This window comes from Empidonax traillii, unplaced genomic scaffold (genome assembly GCF_003031625.1).
Source record: "Empidonax traillii isolate 1590-97213 ecotype Southwest subspecies unplaced genomic scaffold, ASM303162v1 scaffold746:size489142, whole genome shotgun sequence".
NCBI lineage: Eukaryota > Metazoa > Chordata > Aves > Passeriformes > Tyrannidae > Empidonax > Empidonax traillii.
Window position 1 is genome coordinate 65435 of NW_020955939.1, and position 16508 is coordinate 81942.

The window sequence follows — 16508 nt, forward strand, 5'->3', positions numbered from 1 at the left end:
AAAACAGGAGAGGATATAAATTTGGGATGAGACAAATTTTAAGGTGTGACATGCCTAAAGCATAAGGACGTGTCAGGAAGACAATGCCAAGGCCATTAGAGGGAAGACAGCCAGTGCTGTGCTGGACTATTGGGCTTCTGTGGCTGCAAAAAAAGGTCTAAGAGCGTTGCATAAAATAAATCTCTTTACATCAGGACCTGCCGTGGACAATGTTGGAAAATTCACATACCATGCCCTTTCCTGTGGCAGATAAATCTAAAGAACTCTCTGGAACAGAAATGTCAGAAAATGCTTTTGGAAGACACTGATGAGATGGAGAGCAAGGGATTGCCAGGATCAGGCAGGATTTCCCTATGGAGGGCTCTGGAGGAGGAGCAGCATTGAGTTACTGAGCTACCAGAGGGGCTGGGTACCCTGGAATGAACACTGGGATCATATAGATGGGAGGCAGCAAGTGTGACTGCAATTTTTGTAAAAGCTTAGAGCCAGAAAGCTATATCCAAGTTCAACTTCTGTATAGACCAAATGAGTTGCTTGGAGTCCTGATAAAGAGTAGAATGGGAAGACGTGGAAAGCAATATAATGGAAGTCAGTCGGATTTTCAAAGGAGGAATTCACAGCTTGTAAATCTATTATTCTTTCTTGAGGACATTAGCCAGCTAATAGGGTACTCGAATTCCCCAAATCCATGGTAACCTACCTCCCAGCCCTTGCTTCTCAGTCTTTTCAAATGAAGCACACACAAGCCTCTTTTTATGCATTGATAATGTAGTTTCCTTAAGAGGTTTTGTTGATTTCCCCCTGCCAAGATTGGCAGGGTGGTTACCATGGAGTTACCTATGGACCAGCGAGCAGACGATCCCGTGCATTTGGAAAAGGGGATGAAGAATAAGGTGTCAATGTTTGCACATCGTACGTAATGCCTAAAGGTAATTAACAAAAAAAAAAAGCCAACGAAACACTGCAGAAGGGTCTCACGGTGTTGAGCCAGTGGATGACAAGATGGCAAACGGCACTGAAGGAGAAGTGCCACAGGCAGAGAGGGGCTCGCAGGGCAGGACAGCGGCGGCCCGAAACGGGCGGCTGCTCGGGGAACGGCAGGCGGGCGCCTGGGCAGGCTGGCTCGGCACCGAGCCGGGAAGGGGTGCGGGAGGTGCGGGGCTTTGCGGTGCTCGCCCTCCGCTCTGCCCGCAGCCCGCCCGGGCCGGCTCCAGCCGTGCGGGGACACCTGGCAGGAGGGACCGGAGGGATGCTTCGGCTGCGGACAGAGAGCACGCCGCGGGGGGCCTGAGGAGGTGGGCGAGGGGCTCCTCCGGTGGCCGCTGGCGGAGTCCCGGCCCTCCGGTACCCACCGAGGGCGCCCGTCCGTGCGCGCCCGGCAGGGACGCGGGGGGCGATGCCCGCCTGCCCCGATCGGAGGCGGGCGGGCTCCGCAGCCCCCGGACTGGGGGTTGGAGATGGGGGGGGGGGGTGTCCGCCCTCCTCCGCCCGCCCCGCGTCCCGCCCCGCCCCGCAGAGCCGCCGCCCGCCCTCGCCCCGCAGAGCCGCGCACCGCGCTCGCCGCCGCCGCCGCGGGGCCGGGAGCTGCGGGCCGGGCCGGGCCGGCATGGCGGGGGCGGGCGCTGCGGGGCGGCGGCAGCAGCAGCAGCGGCGGCGGCGGGGCCCGTCCGAGCGCTGAGGGCGGCGGCCGGGCCATGGGGGCGGCGGCGGCGGGGGGCTGCGGGTGCCCTGCCCTGCCCGCCCGCCGCGCCGCCCGCCTGAGCCGCGGGGCTTCCTGAGGGAGCGGCGGCGGCGGCGGAACCCAGGTGAGCCCTCCCCACGGGGCGCGGGGAGCCCGCCGGGATGCCGCGGGATCGGGGCGGGAGGACCCGTCGGTCCCGCGCGCATCCCCGTCCGCGGGAGTTCGGCGGCTGCCCCGGGATGCTCCGGCGGGAGCGAGGTGACTGCACCGGCCGCCCCCTGCCCGCCGCCTCCTCGCCACCCCAGTCCCGGCCGCTCCGCGTCTCCCGCGGCGCGTCGGGAGGGATGCCCGGCTCCCCGGGCGCGGGGTCCCCCGAATCCATCGCTAGCGTGGAGGAGCCGGAGCGGGGCTCTGCCTCGTCCTCCGCTGGGAGCCCGGAGCGCAGGGTCTGCGGGAGACGCGTGTGTGGCCTTCTGCTGGTGCCAGGATGGTGATGGGGTGCCCCCTTCTTGGCCGCCCCATCTCTCTGTCGCAGCCCCGGTAGCGCTGGGACGGTGTATGTGCGGGAGGTTCGCGACATGATGCTCGGGAGGAGGGATCTCAGTGAGGGGCTCGCGTGTCTGGATCGGATCAGTGCAGCCGAGCACCGTGCACACCCGGGGTGGCTCTCCCCGTCCCGGAGCCCCCGGGCAGGACAAGGCTGAGCACAGAAAGTGGGGCTCAGGGCAGAGAGCTCTGCCACTTCCCCTCCAGGTCACCTTGGCATGCTCCCGAGTGGCAACATTCTTGGTATTAGTCTGGGTATCATGGCAGTTGCCATCATGAATTGTGTCTGATTGAGCTGAAAGAAGAGAGACAAATGTTCTTGGCTCCTGGCTTGAGGCTTGTTTGGGTTTTTTCCCTCGTTTCCCTATTCTACAGCAATTTGGATGGGATGAGTTTTCCTTCTTGTCAGCAGCAGGACTGGTAGAGAGACGTGGCTTGCTTTTGGGGAAGAGCAATTTGAAAACATTCTCACCTCTCTCTTCCATCGCTGACAACCTGCGTGCCACTTTCTATCTTCAGGTGCCTCAGTTTCCCCACGTTTACAAGGGAAGGGTGGAGGAGAGAAAGCCTGGTTTGCACCAGGGCAGGCTGGGATGTGTGTTCTTGTGTGTGAGAACCTCGCCTGGCACGAGACTGCCTCGAGGGCAAGAATGGTTCTGTGTCAGGCCCAAGGGAGCTGAGCCTGTGGCCTGTGTCTGTGTGGAGGCAGGTGCTGAGGGCAGGGTAGGACCTCTGCTCTGGGCAGAGACCTGGGCAGGGTGCTCCCCTCTGTTTAGAAGCTCTCCACAGTCATCCACGGCCCTGAGCGAGCTGCTGGCATCCATGTTGTCCTGCAGTGAGGAGTTCACACCGCACCTGAGACAAAACAACATCCTTTTTTTGTTGTTGTTTTTTTTTTGTTTTTTTTTCACTTTGATGTCCCCTCTGGTCACTGCCTGCCCAGACAGTGCCCTGTCCCTGTGCTTTGAGAGCTGGCATGTGGCTGAGCCTGCAGCCTCCTGCTCTCCAGCTGCTGGCTGAGGACCTCCTCCCGTGCTCAGCCCTCCATGATGCTGACATTTCTCTTGCATTTGCTGCCATGCTGGCTGCTCCTGCCACCAGGGCAGTGGTGGCTGCTGGAACAGCTGCTGGCCAGAGCTGGGGTGTGCCAGTGCGGGGCTGTGGGGCTTTGGGAGTGGGCTCCAGGTGCTCTGGGGCTGTGTCCACCAAGGAGTGCTGGGTGCTGAGAGCAGCTGATCTCCTCAGGCTCTGCCATGCTGCTGCCTGTGGGGGAAATCAGCCCCCTGGGACACCAGAGTGGCTGCTCTCCTCATTTGGCAGTTCAGTGTGGCAACTGCCCGCTTGATTGGCATGGCAACAGCCACCACTGTGCTGCAGCACCGCTTGGAAACCCCAACCTCAGCACTGTTGCAGGCAGTTGCTGTAGGATGCACACTGGAAGGGGCACAGGGTGCTGGAGGCTGGGTGCTCCAGCATGGGAGCACTGAGCCACCAGCACCCCAGCACCCCACAGTTGGAGCACATCTGCCTCTTCCAGCACTGCTGGCACCAGGGGCTGTCCCTGCAGGAGCCCCAGCTGTTGTGGCTGTCCTGGTGTCCCCTGTCCTGTCCCAAGGGCCAGTGCTGCTGGCTGCCAGCAGCTCACTCGGCTGCCCATGAGTCCTTCCCAGCTCGGGGTAATTGAGATCGCTTGTTCAGGATGGGCTCACGGAGCAGATGGAAAAGCACATCCTGTTTGTGCCGTGCCAGGTGTGGGGAGCACAGTATGGATGCAACTAAAATGGGCTCAGGCTCGGTCCCTCTCTGTAAGCCAAGGAGTGGGGTGCTGGAGATAAGGCTGAGGAATGAAAGAGGTGCCCTGATGTGTTAGGGTGGACAGGGACCTGTTGGCCTCAAGCTTCCCAAGGCAGGAGGGCAGCCACATGCCTGCAGTGAACAACAGTGAGCTTGTAACAAGCTCTGGAGCTCATTTCTGTCTCGGAGTAAGCCAGTCTGAGCTTTGAACTGAAAGAGTAAAACATAAAGATCTGTGTAGCACAGGAGAAGGCCCCAAGCGGGAAGCAGTCGGGTGAGACGATGCTGTCCTGCACCAGCTGCCTTCGTGTCTTGCTTCCCCACCTGAGCTCTTGGGAGCTGACCTGCATGCTGGGGGTAAGCAGGGCTCTGGGATCTGCCTGTGGACCTACAGAGCTGGAATTTTACCTCCAGTTGCAGCCCCGTGACACCAGGAAGATGCTTTTATGGTTTGTTTGGTGGCTGCACCCTGACACCGACGGACAAAGCCAGGAGTCCTCAGCTCTGCCTTAGCATTGGTCCTTCCTCCCTCCCGCTGAAATCAGCAAATTTCTCTCCTGGTTCATACCCACAGCACCGGTGCAGTTGCATTGCTCCAGCTTGGAAATTAGGGAATGGAGACATGAATCCACATCAACCAGGGAGAAACCCTTGGGAATGTGGAAGGAAATAAGGCACCTTCAAGTCGTGCAGCTCATCACAGTGGCGGCCTTGGCTGCTGTGGGCTGGAAGATGCCTCTGGGTTGTTGAAGCACACATTTTTTAACACTCGATCCAGCTTACCTAAGACAGTCTTTCTTCTTCTGTGGCTCGTGCTGGAGGTGTGTTCAGATCCTTCCTTCTTGGAGGGCTGGAAATCTCAGATCTGGACGAATATTATCTCTGGGTAGTTGGTGTGGCAGAACTGTCCTTTGGGTTCAGCAGTGCCCTGCCTTCTGTCATTCTCTCTCAAATGCTTGTAGGGGATTGCTGTCCTCCATAGGAGGGATGGCAGCTCCACAGCCTTCCCCTGTAAGGTGGGGTGAGCTCTGCTCATCCCCTGCTCTGACCTGCTCTGGTGGGAGTTGTCCTTCCCTGAAAAAGGAGGGGAGGCCCTACATGCACCAGAGCAGAGACTTATGCAGCCAGGACAGAGACATGATGGGCAGGAGCTGCCTTTGTGGGCTTGGTAGCCAAAAATCTCGTTCGAGCCACTCGAAGTGATGGTCAAAACACCATGGCTGGGTGCAGCCTCAAATCCGGCACAGCCACGGCTGGGCTCAGGGAACACAATGCCCAGTTTTAATTTGTGCATGGCACAGTGAGTGCTCAAATGCATTCACAGATGGGCCTTTTCTTCCCCAAGGGTGCACAGATCCTCCACTGTGTAAAAATCAGTGTGTTTCTGCCTCGATGTACCTCGTGGTTCCTGCTGGTAGTAGAGAGATCCACGACTCCTTTCTCAGATCATGGAGGTGTTTGGTGGTGGAGCTGCAGAAAACAGGTCCCTGCATAGCCCCATCCTGTTGTAACCCAGAGACAGCACCCCCAGTCTGTCCCTGCCCCAATCCATCCCTGCCTGCACAGCCTGAGCACACACACTGATGCCTGGTGACGTTGGGAACACTTCTGAGCTCCCTCCCTCTCTCTCTCCCTCTCTTTAAAATTAATCAGGAGCTGGGCTCAGCAGCCAGTCAATAGCAAGACTTATCTCTTAAATAGCATTATTGATTGCCCAGGAAGGCTGGGTTTGTATCAGTAGATACATACACACGCTGACAAGCCCCGTGCCTGGTCTTGGTGGTGAAAGGCGTGGAGGAACGTGTGGAAATGGCTTGTTGCAGGTGGGAACGGGGGCGTGTCCACGTGAGGGTGATGCAGCTCATCCAGGAGGGCACCCTGGGCTCTTTGGTTACAGACCCCTTGCATTTGACCAGCATTATTGTACTGCCCTGACTATCCTGGGTGTTTGTTCCTTTCTTCCTAATGTGTGACACTGGGATGCAGGACCTCTGCCAGCTCCCATTGCCTCTGTGCTTGCAGGGAGGCTGCTGTACCCTGCCTTTGGAGAAGACATGCAGATGTCTGCCCACAGACTGTGTGGTCTCCTCAAAGGTCACTGACCCTGCAGGGATTCTTCAGGTGGGAGACTTGGGACGGATGTGCAAAACTGAATCTGCTGTAGCGTTGCCCAGAGGGACCGGTTGGAGAGGAAGATGGATGAGACGGGCTGGACCCGTCCTGCCAGGGAGGGTTTTCCTTGTGTGCACACCCCAGGCTGGTGGTGCAGGCTGTGAGCCCACACATGTGGGGAGTGTGGTGGGACCTGGCTGAGCTCTGAGCAGCTGGAGCCGTGGGAATGTGAGAGGGCAGAGGGCTCGCTGCCCTGCCTGCTCGGGGAGAGGCAGAGTGTGCTGCCACTCTTGAACTGTCTCCCTCCAGGTAACAGCTGCTGGGGGAAGGAGGATTTCCTGTGGGCCGTGGGAGCTTCACTGGCTTCATCTCCTTGGTGCTCAGGGTGGCTCTTGGAGGTGGTAGAGCGCTTGTGGCAGCCAAGTCGTGGCTTGCTGCTCAAAGTCTTGGTTGCCAAGGTGCCTGCACTGCACGTGCCTTCACAGCACAGGCAGCACAGCAAGGAGCCAGTCCCTAAGGGGGGGAAGAGGGTGTTAGTAGCACCTTAGGGGAGGGGACTGGAGCTGAGTGTGCACCAAACTGTTGTCCTTCCAGCTTTGGGCAGCAGCCCTACTCTCTTTGAAGCAGCACTGTGTGCTGGGAGCCTGGCTGCTCTGTCCTCCAGGGTCGTGGAGCACAGCCAAGGTGCAGTGATGCTCGTGAGAGGAATTGCAAAACCTCTTGCCAGGTTTGCTGTAGCAAAGTTTGGGCTATGGCTGTTTTGCATTGGTGCTGCAGAGCCCTGTTTTCCAGCCTTGCCCAGAGCTGGGAGCCCTGTGGCTGCCACAGCAGCAAGCCTTGCTCCCCTTACCACGTGTGCTAACTCACACTCGCTCGGTGCAGCATCACAGAGCACGGCCCCACGTCCCAAACCTTGAGTCCAGCCTGGCTTTGGACTGTGCTGCCTGATGCTCTGCTCGCTCCTGGGATTAGCTAAGGCTGAGGGAAGCATCAGCTGCGTTGGCACAGGCAGCTGAGACGGCAGAGATGATCGGTACGGTCAGGTCGCCAAAGCCCTGTGGACAGGGGCTGGTGAGACCTCTGTGTGTGTCACTGGCTAATCAATGGGCATGGGAAGCTCTTGGGTGGTGTCCTGCCCGTGTGTACATGCATATAAATGGAGTGTGTGTGTGTGTATATATATGTAGCACTGTGAGCTCTTGCTCCTGTTTGGACCCTATCAGCATTTTTCTAGACAATGCCTGCCCGCAGCGAGCGCCGGTTACTTGATCTTCGCCAGCCAATCTATGCAGGGATCTCGGGAAAGAACAGTTGGGGTTTTATGAAGCTGGCATAATTTACAGCTAAAATAGCACACGAGATATATGTCCAATCCAATCTCCTCTGTAATCTTGTTTTCATTTAAGCCTCTAGGGTGGAGATGGGGGGGGGGGAGTAAGGAAAGAAAACTGCAAAGGCAGTTTATTGCCCGTGCCAGGGAGATCTGCGTGATGCTCTGTACCAAATGACCTCAATTTGCCGGGGTTACAGCTGGCTGTGGTGGTCCCTGGCTTGGAGGGGCGTCTCTTGCCTGTGCTGGGGGGGCACTGAACGCAAATCCTCTTGCAGATGGCTGCGGGTGTGCTCAGGACCATCCACACCGTGAGGCTGTCCCAGTGCCTGCTCCCACGACCCGGCAGAAGGAGCGATGCGCTGCATCCGTGACCATCGTGTTTGTGTCTCCCTGGCCAGCTCCCTGGGAAAAGGGATGAAATTATCTGGCTGCCGCTGCCTTTGCGGGTTGCATTTCTCTTTAGTTTTCAAACCACATATTGTCCCAGATCTCCTGCCAATAGCAGGGAGCAAACTGATAATGCAGCTGCTATTAATAAAGCAGCGTTGTTACATATTCATATCAATCAGACTTCTAATTCCACAGCATTTTTGGAGAAGAAAAGGCAGCGCTTCAGCAGGGCAATGGAGGAAGCTGTCAGGTGGGATAGTGTTGGCGATGAGTTTCACCTGCACTGGCAGAACCCGCTCCCCTCGTGTTTCTTCCCTCGGGGATTCCCGTGCTGAGATGACCCTGGGGGCCTCATCCACCTCCCCTTCAGCCTTCCTTCTCCCTGGGAGTGCGTGGCTAAAAGGTGGGATCCCAAGGGTGGTTCCAGAATCCCTGGAACGCTGTCACTGTGGGGAAACACGAGCGGTGCGAGACGAGGAAGCGCTGAATTCCAGCGGCTGGGTTGGCAGGAACAGCTCCGTGCTCTTCTCCATCTTATATAGAAATTTTCGCATATTATGTAAATTGCAGAGCAAAGTATGGAAAATCTGGGTATAAATCTGGGATGTATATATGTTTGTACAGCCATTAGAGAGGAAAGCATACCACAGAATCCTGGCCAATGGATAAATATACTTACGCTGCCGCTCCTGCAATAAAATATGCTTTTTGTCACTGCTATGGTATTAAAAAAAAAAAAAAGTACTGTCTCCAGAACTGTAGCAGCACTTTATGGTACACCATAAATTGGAAGAGATACCTAATTATTCGTAGAGTATTATGGAGGTGTCAGTAAGTGATTTCACCATTAAGGCCAACACCAGTACTTGCCCATAAAGCAAAATCCTCTCTCTCACTTCTCAGTGATTGAATTCAATGTCCAGATTTGGCCAAATAAATCTTGTGAGGCTGAGCACGTTTTCCGTGAATGTTGTTCTGGAAACTCGCCCTCCCCCTCTGGCCAGGAACGTTCTGAAGCGCAGCTGTAGGATCTCCAAGTCCTAAACCAAGCCCCGCGGTCCCCAAGCCTTTCCTGGCTCCTCCATCCCTGGTGCGTGTTGGAGCTGCTCCCATCCCATCTCCACTTCCTCTGGCTCGCAGCACACGCCAGGAAGGGGAGCATGGTTGTTCCCTCGGGTTCCAGGCTGGCAGCCCTGGGAAGTGGGCTGGCGTTGAGCCCTCCCGGCAGTGGCTGTCGGTGGCTGCAGCAAACAGTTTCCAAGCAACTCAGGCTGCTGGGCTAAAAGGACTCCTGGTAGAGGCACGTAATATTAAGGGAGTTATGGAGAGGAGCGGTGCATTCATCCCCTTCCCTTCATCTTTCTTGTTGTTTGCTCCTGTTGGGCTGTAATGGGGGGACTTTGCCCACTTCCCACCATGGACTGGTCAGTACTGGGAATTCCATGCAGCTCTGCATTCGGGTGGAGAGAGCAGTGGGAAGGCAGTGCCCACAGGCAGATCTCCAGAGGACCATGATGGTGCCTGGAAAAGTTCGGGTACAGCCCAGGCTCATCTTACTGCCTGGATACCCGAGCTGTTTCTCCTGAGAGTAGCAAAAATACAGGCTGCAGGTTGTTGGGCTGGGGAGGTGGGTGGTGTGTGGGCAGCTGGGGCGTTGGGGTGCCTGCAGAAATCCCCTGTAGCATTGCTGTGTGGTCACAGGAGGAGGCAGCCAGGATCTCTGCCTTCATCCCCATCAGCAGAAGCACAGAGGGTGGTGCTGGGACACTTCCTGCAGCCAGCTGATGTCACTGGGAGAGGCCAGCAGCATCAGCAGGGCTCCTGCCCACAGCAGGGCACGGGATGCTTGATTTTGGGAAAGAGTAAGAGAGTTAGAGCTAATTGAGAGAAATCAGGAGCCGTATTGGCAGCAGGTGGGATTGCTGGTGTCACAGGGGAACTGTGGAGTGCCTGTGCTGTTTGCTGGGGTTACAGTAGCAGGAGGCATCTGGCTTTTCTTACCTTGTCTGTGAATTTAACTTTCTGTCTTTCCTGGGGTGATGTGAGCTCAGGATGGGAGGGGAGATAAGGACAAATTGGGTTTTTGCTGATCAGAAGCAAATCCAACACGTACATCATTGCAAGCAATTTCTGGCGTTGCAGGAGTGCAGAGGCACCACGGGCTGATCTCTGTGGTGGAGAAGAGCTGCCCGGGGGTAAGACAGGGTTGAGAGAGGGCTGGGCAGCCAGGCAAGGGCTTGCAGGGTACCTGGGGGCAAGATCCATCTCTCCCTGGGTGTGGGAAGAAACTCCTGGAAATATCATTGGGGCTCTCAAATCCAGAGATGGATTTTGGGAGGCATGGGCAGGCATTTCACCCTGGAAATGGAAAACACTCAGGTGACTTGGCATGTCTTCTTGGGTTGGGCTCTTGCCTGCTGCCTGAGCCCCCAGTGTGGGCACCTTCACCAGGGCAGCAGCCGGAGGAGCCCCATGGCTGCTGGGCCAGCGATGCCACCAGACTGTATGTGGCACTGTCTGAGTGTGCCAGAGCTGCAGGAAGGCTGTTTGCAAACAGGCTGTGCTGGGAAGGTGCCCAAAGTGGGGCTGTGACCAGAGGAGGGAGGGCAGGGTCTTCCTGCAGGACTGGGAGCACGAAGGGCTGCCTTGGAGCACAGGATCCCCCGTGGCAGGACAGCCAGGACATCAGGAGCAGGTGAGCTTCATCTGCTGCAGTCCAGCCCAGCATCTCCTCTGGTGCTGCAGGGAGGACTTGGCAAAGTCTGGGTCCTCACCTGCCCTGGAGGAGATGCTTCAATCCCTGTGACCAGCCAGTGGTGGCAGTGGGAGGGTGTCACTGGTGCTGCCCATGCAGACACTCTCCCTGGGGACTTGTTCCTGCCTCTGGCTGCAGGAGGGGATGCTGGGACCAGCACAGCAGTGCCTGTGCTATCATAAATCTGCCTGGCATCAATGCAGAGAGCATTCCCGCTGACTTATGGCTTCTGTGCTCCATGAGCGTAGGAAATAGCGTGGCTGGCTCTGCTGGCATTTACTGCGTCATGAGCTGTCCTTCCTCCCTGTGCGACGTCAGTGAGGCACCCTGAGTGACTACAGCTAGGCAGGTGAGCCTGCCAAGGGCAGGGAGGGTGTGCTGCCAGCTCAGACCCACGGGAGGGTCTGGTGGCTCCAGCAGCCTTGTGAGAACCAGAAGTATCAGATCGGGTGTTTGCTGTTGGACCCACCTTGCACTGGGGAAAATGTGGCAGCCTCTGGCTGTGGCAGCAGCTGTGCACCCCACTCGAGGGCTTGGGGCTGCAAAACTGACCCGCTGTGGCAGTGGAGGAGGCAGAAGGAAGCCCAGAGCAGCTGAGCACAGCCAAGGCTGTGTGGTGGCACACTGAGCCCTGCTCCTCCTGAGCCAGTAACGTCAGGCCTTGGGAGCACCATTGCTTCTGTGCCAGGGAACGTGTGCCAAGGCAGGACAGTCCCCACCTGTTGAAATGAGACTCATGGGCTTCCCTTGAGCCCTCCCCTAACCAACCTCGTGGCTGCTGCTGTCCCAGCCCATCCTGAGTATCCCACAGAGGTTTTTCCCCAAAGCCATGCTCCTGTTGCCTCTCTCCACACCTCGGCTCTATGCGAAGCCAACTCTGGAATTCCAGCCCGTCCCACCACAGTAGCAAGTGCCAGCCTGGGAGCGCTCCTGGGGGACTGGGGAGCAGTGGGATACCCTGCTCTGTTCTTGGCAACACCTCAGCCTCTCCTCTGTCTGCACGCTGGGTCTCACTGGCCAAGCGCCTCCTGCTTCTGTACCTCGGTTTCCTCTTGTAAGGGGAGTGACAGTAACGTCTCTGAAGTGCTTTGGGAGGAAAGGTAAATGCCTCGTGCCATCTCCATCCCTGATGTGATGGTCAGTGGGCTATGGTGGCCTCCTGAAGTCCCTGTGCCCAGGGAGGCCCCTCTCTGCCTCTCAGCACTTTAAATAGATGCGATGCAGCTCTGGGCTAAATGAATTTTCTCCACGGCTCTTTTCTTTCCTGCTCAGAATTCAGGGAGCATCATTTTGGTAACCAAGGTATTTGCATAATCTGTGTTTTGTGGTAATTGCTCCCTTTCAGAAGAGGTGCTTATCATCCCATCGGTTTTGGAGGAGCTTGTGCTGTCGTTGAGGCTGGGTGAGCAGGAGGTCTCCAAAGGGGGGTGACTGGCCTGCTGTTCTGTGGCCTGGGGGATGCTCCCCTCAGGGTGAGGAGGCTCAGGAGAGCCATTTGACCACGGGTTTCTGCACTAGCGGTGATCTCCTGCTGCAGGTCCCTTCCTCCCCCCGTGCCTCAGTCTCTCCTTAGTCCCAAAGTCTCTGAGCTGGGGCAGAGGATGGCTCCGTGCAGTGGGACACAGGGTCTCCATCTCTGCAAGAGCTGCTTTCCCAGGGCTGCTCCCCCTCTCTCCCTGATGCCACGACGTGGAAAAGCAGCCACCGGGAATTGCTTTGCAGCGCTTCAGCGGCTGCACCAGCGCGGTGGAGCAGGGTGGGAGGCGTGGGGCTGTCCTCCAGCTGCAGGAGACGCTGCTCTGCGGGGAGAGCCCGGCTGTGTGCCCTGTGCCCAGCCCCCGGGGGAGTGGGGGGGTCCTGGGGGGCGAGTGGTAGCCAGTGCCTGGCATGCCAGCGAGCCACCCTCGCCCGCCCGGCAGCGTGACTCACTCCTGGGTGGCAGCTCCCACTCGGCAGCGTTTCCAAGAGACGGAGGAGATGTCTCTGGTGGCAGTGGCTTGGATGGGGAGCCCGGGACCCTGTCCTCGGGGCTGTGTGCTCCCTCCCTGCCAAGGAGAGCCGGGAAGCAGCTGGCTGGGGCAGGACCCCTGCAGCACAGGGGGCAAACCGAGCAGCCTTCCTTGGATTAAAAAGCAAAGCCTCGTCTTTCCCAGCGCTGGCAAAGGTTGGAAGGGTTGGGTGCTGGCTGGGATGTGGCAGTGAGCAAGAGAAATGCCCAGCTCTGAGGGCTCAGCCGTCCACAGTCCTGGAGAAGGAGGGGCAGGCAGCCAGCTCTCTGCAGGCTTGCAGGCTGGCTCTCAGGTTTGCTGCCATTCAGCCCGTTTTGGTATTGAATCACTTCTGTGTCTTGCTCTTGCAAAGCCCGTGTGTGCCGTCCAAAGGCTCTGGGTGCTCGTGGGTCTGGGACAGGCAGTGATACAGGAACCAGCCTGGCCCGTGGAGCAAAGGTTAAACATCCCTGTGCTCTCTGGCTGCAAGAGGAAAAACGGCACGACCTGTTCCTGCACTGGGGCAGCGTTCCTGCTGCCTGACTTGACTGCTGAGCAGGGGTTGAGGTTTCTTGCAGCACTGATCTCAGTGCTTGCCGTCCCTTCTCTGGGTGGGAGCAGGGCACTGTGTCTGTCCCTGCTCCCCCCCTGCTCCCAGAGTGGCTCTGCTGTGCAAACTTGACTCCTGTTTTTTGCCTGCCCCATCCTCCATGCCTTGCTTCTGTGCTGTCATCAGCCGGAGAGCACAGGATGCTCCTGCCCCAGCACAGACCATTTCTCCAGCTCTGTCAAGTCTCAATTTATCTGTATAGAATTTCATGCCATTTATCGTCTTAAAAGGCTGGCAGGTAATTCTGTAATCACCGTCCCTCCCATGGTGCTGGCCTCTCCTCTCTCCCTGCTAGTTGGATATCCTCTTCAGGATTTAATCCCCTGGGAGTTCACAGTTTGCAATCCTCAAGGAATAGCCTCTCTGGGAAGCCCTTAATTCCTTCCCATTAGCAGAATGCCCGATTAACAACCCCATGTGGCTCCTCTCCTGGTCCTTTCCCCATGGAAGGTCTGTCAGGGGCTGGCTGCTTGGGGCTTGTGGTCCATGTCCTCTCCCCAGGCAGTGCAGGGGCTCACTGACCCTGGAGCACTGGGATGCTTCACCAGTATTTGCCACGTCCTGCAGACCCCCCTCTTTGAATCCTTCCAGGGGCAGGTAGGGCTTCAAAATGCTTTGCACCCAACACCTTTCCTCAGAGACCCCATAGACCCCCCAGACTCCCGGGGAGGTTTCCCTCTGTGGCCCCCGGGAAGGCAGCTTGTTACCATCTGATGAGCAGTGTGGGTGGTGGGAGGCAGGAGGAACATCTCCCAGGCTGAGATCCATTCTTGTAGGACAGAGGACACTTTGAAGCACTTCAGTGCTCGGTCGGTTTTTGTGCTTTGCCTTTTTTTTTTCTTTTTTTTTTTTTTCCTCCTCCCTTTAATGGGAATTGTATTCCATGCATGGAGCAGCTGGTAATTCTTCCTCTGGCTGCTGCCGCGGCTCTCGTGAGACTCCTCTTTTCACTGGCTGCGCAGAGAACTCTGAGCAGGAGAGCCTTGGGTTTGCTCCTGCTGCAACCCTACTGATTACAGAGACATTTCTGAGATGGCATTCAATACCTGGCCCTGCCTGGGGTGGAGAGCAAAGACCTTGGGAGCTGCATCCCCACCCTGTTAGCTGTGGGTGTGCACGTGGTGGTCTGTACGATCACAGCCAGCACGGCACAGTGCGTGCCTCACTGGTGTGTAACAGCAATAGAACACTGATTTAATATATTTTTATTTATTTAAAAAGGTGTTTTTCCTCAGTCAGAATCCTCTAGTCACAGAGAGGACCCAGGCCCGAGCAGGGGAAGAGAAAAGAGTGTTCCCCAGAAATGGGAGCATCCCAGAGCTGTAGGTTCATCCAGGAAGGAGGAAGGGTTGTGGGAGTGAGGCTGGATTCTCTTGTCTCAGCTCCCATCCCTTGGCTCTGTAAAAGGAAGATGCTGGGTTTGCTTTGTCTCAGCTCTTCAGAGGAGATCTGTTTATGGCAGTGCTTTCCCTTGCTACCTGTTCAGGCAGGATAAGATCCAAGTTAGATTGTCTCTGCTGACTCTGGTACTAATGACTTGCCTGTGTTTACCTGCCCCTGGCAGTATTCTTGCAAATGAGGTGTCAGCAGGGATGCTGGCTGTTCCAGCCGCTGCATGTGGGTTTTACAGGACCAATAAAGCAAGGCTGGGGCGTGTGGCCAGGGGGAATCATGCTGGCATCCATCCAGAGAGCCAGTGGCACTGTGGGGAAGTTTGAGATGACAGTGTCTCATCACTCGCTTCTTTACCTGGCTCTTGTTCAGCAGAGGGTCCCTGTGGAAATGGCTTGAAGTTCAGGTGTGCTAACCACAGCTCCTGCAGGCTCCTCTGCTGATGGGGCAGCAGCTTCTTACCCAAGCTCCAGCAGAGGCTGCTTTCCCAGGAATGGCCCTGCTTGGCATGAAGAGCAGAGTCTGGGTATCACATTTGTGGGTCTCACAACCCCTGTGTGATTTGGCTGCAGATCCCTGCCCCTGCCTGTGAAGGAGCAGATAAGTCTCTGATCTCCCAGTCTTGCATAGTGTAAGCAATGCCTTCAGCCGCAGCTCCAGTGGGACTGGGAAGCACATCTCGGTCACCAACACCGTGCCTCTGCCTCAGTGGCCCCAGGCATTATGTGGAAACTGCCCCAAACCCTGAGCCTTGTGCTGCCTGTAGCCCCTTGGCCACTCTGCAGCAGCAGCAGGGCTGATGGGGCTGTAAGAAGGTGACCAGGGGCTTGGGAGCATCTCCTCTCTGTCCTGAAAATTTGTGGTACTACCTGTCATCACCGAAGCAGTGCAGGGTAATCCATCCCCAGGGTGTGAACTGGCTCAGAGCCATTCTGCCAGGAGATCTGCTCCTCCTTCTTCTGCCACGGATGCTGGAGCCAGGATTTTCAGAGGCTCTTGCTCAGAGGGTTTTGTGTCTCCTCCTTTTTAATTGCAACAAAGATAATTGGTTTTGCGGTTGAGCTGGGGAAGCCCATGAGCTCTCCTTCCTCCCCAGCACCCATGCAGCTCCTTGCCAGCAAGCTGAGTGCTGAGAGGGTGCTAGAGCATCCCAGTGTGGGAGCTGAACGCCCAACCTGTCTTTTCCCACTCCTCACCCCGGGAGCCCCAGCTTTCCCAAGTGGATGTCCATCCTAGCCCCAGGACAAAGCTTGTGTCTCCCAGTGACAACAAGCTGCCAGCAGCCAGGAGGTATTAAAGACCAACTGGATCATCTGCTGAGAGCATTTAATTGTTGTTGTTATCGCCTTGATTACCTTTTTTATAGGCTAGCAGAAGGATTTTAATCTGGACGCTGAAGCAGGAAAATGGGGAAGCTGTGCCTGGAGCTTGCTGAGGAGGCAGCAGGACCTGGTGGCTCCTTGTCCACCTCTCTGGGAGGGGGTTTTGATGCTGTTGGCCAAAACAGGAGTGCCGGTTAGAGGCATTCCTGGCCCAGTGCTGCAGGAGTTCAGCTGCCTCTTGTGTTATCCACAACCCAGCTGGTGCCCAAGCAGCTTAACCCCGGCCTCGCAGCTGCCCAGAGCCGGGCGCTGCCTCAAAGCGTCGATCTGAGCGGGCAAAGGAAGGGGAGGCGAACTCCTGGGGCCGAGTTCAGCTCTCTCTCCCGCTTCTTGTGACTCAGGGCAAAGTCATCTGATGTGTTGCCACCAGCGGCTACGAATTGTCATTCTCCAGAAGCGCCAAGGTGACAGCTGTGGAGACCACGGGCGGTGGTTTGGCGTGCAGATGAGGAGCGGTGTCGGTCCCGGCTCTGTGGTGCTCTCCGGATGGGAATGTGGTGCTGTGGACAGGCAGGGTGGGTGAGG

The 16508-nt window shown here is 57.0% G+C and overlaps 1 protein-coding gene across 1 annotated transcript in view; it reads left to right on the plus strand.

The window, feature by feature from the left end:
- The first annotated feature begins 1735 nt into the window (after window positions 1–1735).
- The window catches only part of FRMPD3 (FERM and PDZ domain containing 3), a 55824-nt gene continuing 41051 nt past the window's right edge, over window positions 1736–16508 (plus strand). The window contains exon 1 of the mRNA XM_027900724.1: window positions 1736–1805. The gene's annotated coding sequence lies outside the window, so the exon portion shown is untranslated. The remainder of the gene's footprint in view (window positions 1806–16508) is intronic.